This window comes from Liolophura sinensis, chromosome 10 (assembly GCF_032854445.1).
Source record: "Liolophura sinensis isolate JHLJ2023 chromosome 10, CUHK_Ljap_v2, whole genome shotgun sequence".
NCBI classification, from domain to species: domain Eukaryota; kingdom Metazoa; phylum Mollusca; class Polyplacophora; order Chitonida; family Chitonidae; genus Liolophura; species Liolophura sinensis.
This window is the reverse complement of record NC_088304.1, coordinates 26,173,056-26,185,577: the sequence shown is the minus strand read 5'-3', so window position 1 is coordinate 26,185,577 and position 12,522 is coordinate 26,173,056.

Here is a 12,522-nt window from a genome sequence, read left to right as displayed (position 1 = left end):
TTAAATTCCATTGACATATTCAGTTTGAGTACTAATTTTACGACACCTGATATTTCCTGTTTACACATGCGCATCACACGCGCTTGATTATCCATCGGTAAAAAAAAAAAAAAACGAATATATAGATAATATCCCTTATGACTGCAGCCCTTAAATTGAAGTAGGAATGGATTTTGTGTCTCCAGACATCCGTTCCTTGCATTACTATTCGACATAGTTTTTCATAGTAATAATTAATTAGAAATCATTGAAGAAATTTAGACAAGGGCTAATGATGTCTTCGGTACCACTGTTCAGTGTCACGGTGGCAGTTTCATCGATGCGTCACGAACAGTCTAACGCATGCGCAATCCTTTATTGCCCTGTTAGTTACCATCCGTGATTTGATTTGCCATAAACTGTAAAATGAATCTGCTGTCAAGAGTGACTCTGTCTGCTTCAGTACTTCTCGTTCAGATGAGAGACAACTCAACCGTCACGGGTTTGCAATGGTTCGGAAAATTCGAGAGCCGCCTTATACGCCATTACGCCTAGCACGTACATAAGGGGTCATTAATGAGGGTATAGGATCGACAGCGATTTCCTCACCACCAAAAACACACCGCATTAACACATACACCCGCTTACAGCAATCGCCGGATGCACTTGCTTCTAAGGGTTTACCAAAAAAAATCTTCAAAAGTTAAGACTAAATTGAGACGAACGAATAAAAGTGCAGATGTTTGTCGATGGGGCATAGCTACAGCCACAAATGTGCTTCAACATGGCCAGTTTATTGACTGTATTTGGAACAAAAATACACTCAAGTCGCAGCCTAAGTGGATCTTCATGCCTCAGTGGTTAAAATCCTTACTCTAATGACTCAAGAGATACATACCCTTTTACGTATGTATCAGAACAGCTGGAGAAGGTCGTGTAGAGAACGTAATTAAGCGATGTTCGTTTCCACTGGTCATCAAGCGTGACGTTCATTATAACATGGAGGTGATCAGACAGACCATGGCGTCTGGTGGTCTGAGGAACCCAGTAACGGCTCGTTAAACAAGAGTCACCGCTACGAAGTGAACACTGGTCCCCTGCTCGCCTCGTTTGGAACACACAACCAAACAAAATTACCTTCTACACGCAGATACAGATGTCATATTGATAAATGTTTCGTGGGGCGCAAATTTGAATACCATAAGTCTAGTACAAGTGCATGGATGAAGTGTAACCAACATAAAAGACTTCAGCATATAGAGTAAAACCAGAGCAGCGACGACTATGTGATCGTTGGCACAGTCACACATAACCAGAGAAATCTGAAAATTTGTCAATGTACCTCATAAAGATAGGATTTTATTCTCACACTCTAAGCAGAATTAGATAAAACTATTGTCATGACAATAACAATACGTTAGTCGTCAGTGGTCTAATATTTAATTATTATTGTTCCTCTTTTTTTTTGTCTTGTTTTCTTTTTTTTTTGCACTGTGCTCTTTGGTATTTATTTTTGTTTACTACCAAAGGAAAACGAAAAAAATCAATCAAAAACCAAAAAACAGGATTACGAATCAAATCAAAAGAGCGACATGTGTCATTGGCCAATATAACCGGCCAATTTTATTAATCAGCGGTGCCTCAATATTATACGTTGAAACAGACAATCAACAAAGATGAACGTTCCAGGTCAATAATCGCATGACCGATTCCCAAAACAAAGTTTAACACAAACCACCAAAGAGCTAAGATGTTCTAGGCGAATGAATAAAAATCAGTATTCAAATCATGTACAATGTTAGTATATAAGCTGTCAACAATAAAACGTGTATCTCAAGTGTTACGTTTTGATTGCAACTGTTCATATACCCAGTGTGGCGGTCTAATTTAACACAATGAACATACAGCCCATACCTCCGGACTGAGAGGCAAGCGCTTTTCAACGAACGTAAGACTACGCAGTCGGCATCATCAGCAGCGTATTGGCACTAAAATTCCTGCCACAATATGTCAGGGAGAATCTGATATCCCTTTTCCAAGAACGCAATGTGAACTCCCACCTTGTGTGCCAGTGGTTCGGAGTGGTGAACCATACAACTAAGATAATTTCGGCTTCTTACCAGTGTTGTTATAATTGTAGCTATGTATGCTAGTTTTATTACGTCGTGCTTAAAACTTTAGCCATATGACGACGAGGAGTCATTCGGTGTGTGTGTGTATGTGTATATACTGTGTCTCCTTATTGCTAGTCCAAGTCGCCAAAGTGCTGCCGCCACCGAGGAATCATGCCGAAGACACCGCACATGACACTCCACCCAGCCACATTATAATTACAGCAGGCCAACCAGTCATTTTTGCTTGCTCTAACCTCTGAGCGCGAAGCGAGGCATCAGCAAGTACCGTTTTTGTAAATAAAAGTCTTTGGTGTGACCCGACCCGGTTTTGATCCCAGATCTCCCGATTAACTGTAGTTATCATTGTGCACATACAGCTATGCACAGCTAGCTTGTAGCATAGACAGGTTCCATATAGCCTTGTAATTTAAAGGTAAACATATACACAACAGTTCGATGCTTGTTTGCTATTTTTTAATAACGATTAAAATTTCATGTAATTCTGTGACCAGGAATATTACGCCCCACCTGTCCCTACCCGTTTGTCGATACCCTCTCCCCTCTCCCCACTCTGATAATCTCGGAAGCTGACCCAGGAGTACAGCTGTATCGTATCCGGCCCCAGCGATCCGGCAAAATCCTTTGTATGAACATTAATCAACGGCTAGCAGAAGTAGAAAAAAGTACCGTTAGAAAAACATGGCTTCAGGTTTTGATATAACTCCAGGTTAACAATAATATTGGTGCAGTCTTCGTGCTAGTCGGTTCTGGTTCATACCCAGGCTATTGTGCCAGGAAATGGGACGGATTTAAGACAGAAAACAGATGCTAAAAAAACATAATTAGTATTGGTTGTCACGTTAGGAATGGCGGCTTCATTGATCGAGGAGACTTACTTCAGTTATGTTTCATGTCGAAAAAAATGAAGTTATTAAAAGTGGAAGTTCTGATAGATGCTGCAGGATGCGGAGGACACGATTAATATGCCTGTGAGACAAATCACTTCTTTTATCGTGGATTCCAAAAAACGGAACAAAATCGAATTTCAAAGCAATCCGGTGGTCTTGATCCCTTGACTGCCTGGCGTATTAGGAGTTGTATGTCAGAATATATTTAAATATATTTTTTTCGTCTTATTAATAGAACGTTGGCTATAAGCATTTTGTCGCTGTAATCAACGGTGTATAGCTGGAAACGTGGCACTAACACAGCTTTATCAGTAAATTGTATTATTCTAAAGCAAATCACTGTGATATAGTATGCAACGTGAAGTCAATGTATAAGAGGAAACGCAACTTTGTAAGTTCGTTGCATTGTTCATTGCACACAACGGTAATGACCGCTATATAGCTGTCAAGACGATGCAAATTTTAGACACAATCGTGGTTTATTTCGTCACTTGTTTCTCTACTTTCGAGTTTAAATACCTTGCTCAAGAGTTTTCACCTGTACAAGAACCACCAGTTTAATCGAGGGGCCTGCCTTGCATCACCGCCCTTCTACAGTAATACCCTGACTTAAAGTCGAACTCGAACCAGTGGCGAGTGGTGGATTCGAACCTGCAACCTCATTGATGGGCGGATCAGATGATACTTTTGCAAAACCCTGTAGCGGAACGCATGGTCTGACAGTTATACATCCGCCAAGGTGAACTTACGTTCACAGAATATGCGGTTAACATTTCCACAAATAGATTAGAAGTTTCACATAGCAGGCATATTTATGTGTTCAAGTGGTGTTTCATTTGTCTATTATACCAGGCTTATTTTCACAGCTATAGCGAGCTCAATTTCTAAGCCATATTGGTGAAATGCATATGACTAACAACGAACTTGCCCCCAAGGAAATCGAAGCGGAGGAATCTTGGTGATTCCCAGTCCGAACCGTTCATTGTACCAATTCCTTGTGTCCAGTAGCGATTGGAGGAGAGACATATTAACCACTCGACCACCACTTGCTATCGTCAGACAAACATATCATTACAAATAGACTGCATGGTTCACAAAGCCGCATGCCCCCTTTCCCCGCCCCCAAAGCCGGTGGAATACACACAGTGGGATATAGATCCATCAGTTTTTTCTTCAGATGGGATTACATGTGTGCAGCACTAAAAATTTCATAAATGTCATTTTATTTCACGTCAGATATTCCATATCATTGTTTATACAGAAATCATCATCGATACGTAATATAAGAGAGATATTACCAACACAGTTATCAATATTACTAAATCATTCGATGGGTCAAGTATTCAGAAAAAGCAGCCAATAAGTTAAGCAATGAATACGTTCAACAAAGCGTTTTCTTGATTTTCTCATAACGAAAAGCAAATTCGTTGGATCCAAAAAAAAAAAAAAAAAAACAAAAAAAAAATCACCACTTTAACGGATTAATCCGGAATCGTTTCACAGTTCCATTGATAATATGACGACAAAGAAAGAAAGAACATAACCTTCCTTTTGAACTGACCGAATGTGGTAATGATAATAACATGATGAAGCCGATGGCATAACATGTTTGAAAATCTAATGATTTAAAGTTGTTGACTTTCATTGTGCCTCACTTTTTGTATTTTATTTGTCCTGCAATCAGGCGTTAGAAGGTATTTGTCTCTGTAGACACTTTATTTCCAAATCTTGGGGTTTTTTTATTTTTGATCTCACCTGTCCCATTTTTCGGCAACGCTTTCAAATTCCTCGCAAAGCAGGCTTTGACAACTGCAAATTTCAGCTCAACAACAGCGCACGCGCCGCTCTCTATCCTCAGTTTCGTCACTGCCATCACCGAACAAGTTTGACCTTTCAGCCCGTGAGACACACTTGGGCTTGTTTAGGCTTAGCGTCATTATTCTTGTCCTCGCACGGACCTATGTAATCAGTTTGTTCATCAACAAACTCGCTTTATGAGTCCGTTTGAATCAGTTTGTACATAGGGACTACTTTAAATAAAGAGAGCACACATGCCTCAAACCTTCTAGAAGTAAAGGTTGAAACTCTCTGTTTCTTTACACCTGAGTTCCTGTCTAATCACCACGATCTCTGTATCCTTTGCGTTGTTTAAGCAATCTGAGCCAAATTTGCTTGTGGTGGCAGTGATGTGGAGAGCACATGCCCATTAAGGAGTTGTGCCATCCTCATTATTGTTTTATAACCATTTGTTCATTAGCTTTTGTTTGTGCATGTGTTATCGTTCATAGTTGGTTATAAAGCTCATAAAATTTATAAAGCGGGTCCATTATAACTTTTCAAACGTTCTAAAATCATGATGACAATATAAACAGTGCATGTACATGATTCTAATAATAACTGAAAAATAATAATTTGAGCTATTCTTGCTCAATATAGGAAATTTCACTTGACTAGTGAGGATGAAATTTTTGCCAAAACTCTCGGGCACATGCAGCCTCTATAAATTACCGATGTCGCGCGATTTTTAAGATTCTCCATTTTCACTGTTCTCCAAGGCTTGCAATACCAATATGAACATTCGATCGTGAGCGTTCGTATGCTCGTTTAGTTTGGCTTAGATATAGATCATTTGAGAGCGCTTGCCTTTCACAAGCTTGCATATACGCTGACCTGTGTGGAGCTCTGTGCCTCTCACTTCAGAATGTTTGTCAGTTACTTCCCAAAGATAGGTGGTTTCCAACACATACAGCTATGACAATGAATGTTATGTATGGCACAAATATTCTTCAGTACGACATTAAAGGTCAGTTAACCATCACTCAGACAATCAATCAATCAGTCGGCTAATCAACCAATCCTAAACTTCCCGACTGTTTACTTGTTTCCCCACTGTTATAGTTACATTCAATTTATATTAGAACCGCGTCGGAGGACTAATTAATGGTTAGAACGTCGATGTCGGAAAATCTGAGATAAAACATGGGTCAGGTCACACTAAGGACTTTTCAAAGGCATTTGTTGTTCCATCGCTTGGCGCTCATCACTGAGCGGTTGGAGCAAGGAAACAGAACTGGTAGTCCCGGTGTCAATATAATGTTTTCAGTCACATGGCGACGAGAGGTCATTATATTTGTACATACATACATAATATATATTATTGCCTTGTCAAGACAGCGTGACTTCCAAGTCGGAAATGCTCTGGATTCTTTTTAGTGCCAATCTTCAACAAGGCCATCTTAATCATACAACCAGGTAATAAACACCATCACGCATACCGAAGACAAGCGAAAGGAACAATTGAGCATGCGCTGTATGAGGAATAACTATTTCCTGTTCGAATCTCCATATCCTAAACATTAAATTTGTCAGTATATACTGAAGTCGTTATGTACATGTATATATTTTGTATGAAGATGAATTTTAATTGTAGCAAATAAAAAGTTCCCACGACCTGAAGCGCCTGAAATCCATGCGTTGTCGATGTTACTAACACTTATGAGGCGAATGCTAGAGATTCTGGACACTCTGGCGATATTTACTTACAAAAAAACTATACCCATGGTAAGAAATGTGTTAGGCAAACTATTCCTTTCATTCCATGTCTCTCATCCTCTCCTCTTCGGTGTACAGAAAACATTCAAAATGACCACCGTCTAAGAGTCTAGCAAATCTCATAATTAAGGGGAGACAACCTACTGGATCGCGTAATTATTTGAGCCACTCTGCAACTGGGTTCACTCCCCTATAATAAGGAAATGTCTCTGTCAACGCCCTAGACAAACCTGAAGTTTCCTTTTGACGGAGTAACACTTCTTTTGAAGTGTTTTTCGGATTTTTATCCCTTGATCAGTCTTTGTTTATCAGCTTTTTAAGAAATGGTTTGGTTTACAAATATCCATATTTTTTATTGCCTTACTCCATGTCTTAGTAAGCGAAGAGAAATTTCGACCATATCTTCATTTTGGCATCGGTCAAGGTGGCTATGGCACGCCAGCACGGCGCAATGACCCAGGAGAGTCTCACCAATGCGGTCGCTGCGAGCCGTGCGCTTGCTGCCTTCGTCTCATGACTAACGTGGGACGGTCTCTAAGCAGTCAACGGGTGGTCGTGGGTTTCTCCCGGTATATGCTCGGTTTCCTCCAACCATACTAATCGCCGTCGTGTAAGTGAAATATTCTTGAGTACGGCGTAAAACACCAATCAAATAAATATATCAAATGTTGGCATCCGGACGTTCAGTTTACCCAGACGAACCATTTGCGGATAATTTCTTTTAAAAGAGTAAACGCTAAGTTTGAAGCCCGCCTTCATGTTTACCTGCCACTACCGTGATATAGAATGTAGTCGATGTTAAGAAGAGGCAAGGGAAATTGGGAGGCGACATAGACCAATGTGAGTATAGGTTACAGTGAATGCATCTCATTCAGTGCAATAATTCGACTCGGTATGTCAGCTGTGGTGCGATTTCACACAGGTCTAGGCGAGATGCGGTGGAGCTCTCGAAATCTAACGCGGCTAAAAGATGTTACTTTATAGTAGCTGCTAATGGTGCTATTGAACCAACAAGCTGACTATTGGCACGATGTATGTCAGTCTACCCAGCCAGCATTCAGCTGTGGGGCCCGTTTGGGCCCTAAACGGGCTACTGCTTGGGGCCCTAACTGGTCAGCCCGTTTGGGCCCCAGGCAGATTTGTCCTCGGGCTCCACTTCGGCCCTACTTGGGCAATTAGGGCACCGTTTGGGCCCCAACCGGGCTAAAGTTTGGATGTTTGGGCCGACTGGAATTATTCTAAACAGAAACTCACTTCGAACATCCAAAGAGAGTGGCACTTGGGTAAGAACGTTCATTTACCAGGTATGGCTAGTACACCCAAGTGGAGAAATAATTAACAAAGTGGATCTGGCGCCATTTTAGAGGGTCCCACATGCCAGTTACAAGGGAGGAAAGCCACCAACCTTGATTAAGATTGAGAACATAATTTACAAAACTTTTCCTTCATGCCGACCGGAATGGAACATGCAATTTCTGCCATTGCTTATGTATTCTGTGTACACTGACAAACACATTTCATATTTTTGTAGAACTACTCCAAAATTTATTTCATACAAACTCAGAGATAGCATAATCCACTAGAAAGTTGTCAACAGAACAATCTTTTCTCAGAATGAATAAAACACTTCAAATTTGTGGACAGTCACAGTCAAACAGAAACAAAAGCTTTCTCACCATTGTAAATTAAGTAGAAATAATGTACAGTTAGTTGGGTATTTCCGAATCACGTTCTGCTCTTGAGGAGCGAGAGTAGCTTCTCTTTGTTACATGACAAACAATTATGTCATTTTCTTCACAAAATATTCATTTAAATTAAAGACCTGTAGACATATTTGATACCTATACTACAAATCGTGTGGGTTACGGAAGGTTCCCCTGCACACCTTAGGAGGAGTTGATTACACAAAATCTGGACTACAATGAGGACTACGTCATATTTCTTATAAAAGTTGGCTAAGTACAGAATGGGGGAATCGGGACAACAAATGATTTTTTATACTAAATGAAAGACTTGTGCACATATTTGTTACCTATACTACAAATCGTGTGAGTTACAGAAGGTTACTTTTCCTACTGGGTGTTGATTACACAAAATATGCACGGCATAAAGACTACATGTCATACTTGTTAAGTTCACACCCAGAAAATTGGCACAAAAAATGATTTTTTACATTAAATTGATGACCTATTCACATATTTAACACACAGACTATACATCCCGTGAGTTTCAAAAGCTTCCCTTGCTTACCTTAGGAAGAGTATCAACCAATACCGTCCCAGTCCACAGGAGAAGCAGTGTAGTGGGTGATGGCCCAGTACCATCCCCTTACTGCCCCTCCCATGAACTGGAACCTCTGGTACAGATGTGAAGAGCACAGACCAAGTGAGTGGGTGATGGCCCTTTCCCATCCCCTTTTTGGCCTGTGCAATGCACAAATGCACCTGAGGGTAATGGTGGCTCATACAGGAAAAATAATAAACTTACATTGAATTACATATAGTGGGACATGGCCTAGTGCCACTTACAGACAAAAACTACATTTAAAACCTACATAAAACACTAACTATCTAAACTAGCTGTTCTGGCCCTCTCTGCCATGGCTCTTTTGGCACGATTACCATCTCGGTCCCTCCCATTGCTCAGCCATTTGGAGACCGCTTTTTCAAACTCCTTTTTGTTTATGGCTGATGTCCGGGTATTGTTCTTCAAAGCACCTGAATTGAAATCAGTAAGGGAAAGACATAAAGAGAACAGAAATAAACATCTGAAGATGTTCTAACATCAATTAAACAAAAACTTTTGGTTTATCTTCCACTTTGTACTGTTGCTAGAACAGGTTTGTGCCTGGTCATAGATTATAATGAAATGTTTAACAATAGCTCGCGGGAATTTCCCTTTACCTCAGTTGGTAGAGTTTTGCAACTACTATAAAATCATGCAGTTTAGCGGCTCGATAGCTTTCGAAAGTTCCAACCTTGTCTCGTCCAAAGGCCTGCGTAAACATGATTTGAATGCTTGTTTTTGTGCCTTGACCTCGCAGTCATGGTAGGAGGAAGTTCAACAGAAACATGATTCACAAACACGTTACAGTTAGCTATTTAGTAGGATTGTCGTATGACACCAATAGCATGCATGCTCTACCCACAGTATTATATGCACTGCCATTGAACTTGCTAAAACAGGTCGTTCAAGACGTATCCAATAACATACACAATTTTAATGTTCCACCTCACCTTGTACGTCTGTATCAAGACACATCGTATTTTCGATTCTATCGCCCTGCAACTACAATTGAAACTCAACACGATCGACTCTTTCTGAAGATAAAGTATTTAGACAGTGGCCTTGATTTAATTAACCTACCACGCATCTTTAATGAACCTGATGTTCGTAGTGCTGTGCCTAATTATTTTAATATCCAAGAGCCACCTTGCATATCCTATGAGAATACAAAGCCTATCGCTTTCAAAATTTTCAATTATTCCCAGGCCATCAAGGGGTTCGATTTGGCGACATATACTTCTGGCGGCTATATCTGTGATTGTGAATCCTCAGTTTTTACCTACGACAAATGTAAACATGTCCTGACTGGTGACCTTAATATTATTAAGGATCTAAGGAATCTCTTTGTGAGAGGTCCTAAGTATAGAGAAAAGAGAAACGGGAGAAAGTGGATTCTTCGGTACTAAACGATTGGCTTGAGATTGTCAAAAAGAAAGTTAGTTTAACTATACACCGTCTAGACATTGATGCTCTACCTAAAGTTAAACAGGTTCTGAAGGATCCCACTGTACATGAAACACTCGCTGACCTTCACAGTAAATTTGTCATCACTGTAGCAGACAAGGCTCCTAATAATGTCATCTTTATTTGCAAGAATTGTTATTATCAAATTCTTGTTCAAGAGCTATGTGCATCTACAAGGACATCCACGTATTCTGCTACTACATTTACTCTGGAGGAACTATTTAACAAACACAAAACCTTTCTTAAAGAAAGGCGCATAAATATACCTACCCGTCACACAGACATACCACAACTTTACTGGATTCCTAAAATGCATAAATCCCCATACAAGGCTCGATTTATTGCAAGTTCAAGAAGCTGTACCACCAAACTCTTGTCAACCCTACTTACGAGAGAGTTACAAGAAGTAAAGTCATTTTGGAATACGTATTGTTGTGCCATAACAAAAAATTCAGGTGTCAACTGCATGTGGATTCTTAACAACTCCAAACGCCTTACAGAAGAACTCGATGCTCATATGCATATGCCGTACAAAGACGTATCCACATGGGATTTCTCTACTCTCTATACTACGATTCCTCACAAAGATCTTATTGAAAGAATATCGTCGTTAATTGTCTCGGTATTTACTAAAACTGGTCACCGTTACATTAACGTCAGAAGCAATAAGGCTTTCTTTAGTTCTACTCTTTATAAGGGTTACCACTCATGGGATGTGAGCGTCCGCTTCGGGACCGGTAGATCCAGGATCAATCCTTGATCGAGTCACACCTAAGACTTTAAAAGAGGAAGTTGTAACTTCCTCGCTTGGCGTTCAGCATGAAGGGGATAGTGCAACGACTGGTTGACCCGTATCAGTATAATGGCTCGGGCGGTGCGGCTTACTTGCCTTCGGTAAGTCGTCTCAGTGAAGCAGCACTAAATAAAAGAGCGGTGGAAATCCGTCCTGCAACAAGGAGGCACATTACACGTACATGCACCCTAATGATTCCTTCGTCGTCATATGACTGAAAAATTGTTGAGTACGACGTTAAAGCACTCACTCACTCACTCATGGGATGTTACATTATTTATTGAATTACTTGAATTTCTCATTAATAACATCTATGTGAAATTCGGAGATACCATTTACCAACAGTGCATAGGTATTCCAATGGGTACCAATTGTGCGCCTCTTTTGGCAGACCTATACCTGTTTTCATATGAATACGACTATATGCAGAAATTACTTAAAAGTAATATCTTTAAAGCTCGATCCTTTTCATTTACCAAGCGGTATATTGATGATCTGCCGGCGTTAAATAATCCCCATATTGCTGAAGCGGTGAAGGAAATCTATCCGCCTTCATTGGATTTAAAGGAGACAACAGATAGTCCTGATGGTACATCTTATTTGGATCTATATCTGTACAAAGACGGACAAGGTCTCCTTTCACGCCGCCTTTACGACAAAAGGGATAATTTCAATGTTGATATTGTAAAATATCCTTATTTAGATAGCAATATACCAAAGGGTCCTGCATATGGCGTATACATATCTCGCATTGTAGCATTTGTCAGATCTTGCGTTAATTGTGATGGCTTTAATCTGCGTCACAAGTCGCTAGTTCAAAAACTAGTTTGTCAAGGATACTCCATCAAACGCCTTCATTCTAAATTTCTCATATTTTACAATGAATATAACACTCTCGTTGGCAGGTATGGACAGAGCGTTCAGAATCTCTGGCGATCTGCATTGTGATCAACCACATAGACGGCGCTGTTATCCCTATGTACATATCTATCACGTACATGGTATTTAACAACATAGATGGCGCTGGTTGCCCAGTGTAACCGTCTATCTTGTATGTCATGTGTAACATCATAGATGGCGCCTCTTGTAGCATGAGATCTTTACATATTAACGGGAAAGACGTAATCGCCCGTTACTTTTGAATCATAATCTGATCGGTTAGGGTCTGTAACGCTCGTCATTTTCAAACTGTATCTAATACCGCTTAACCTGGGGCTAGGGGCGGTAAAGGTAGCCATGCTAATTACATCAGCATGATGCCTTTATGAACAGTTGCAATGAAAGCGCGACTGAGATACTTGCTTAGCTGTTATTTGACATGGAACTCATTCACGGACTGCGAATTTGAACTTTGATATGGAATTCATGCCTGGAATATTCATTGTTTGCCCGGCATCATTGAAAACTGATGACCACTTCTCTCTTG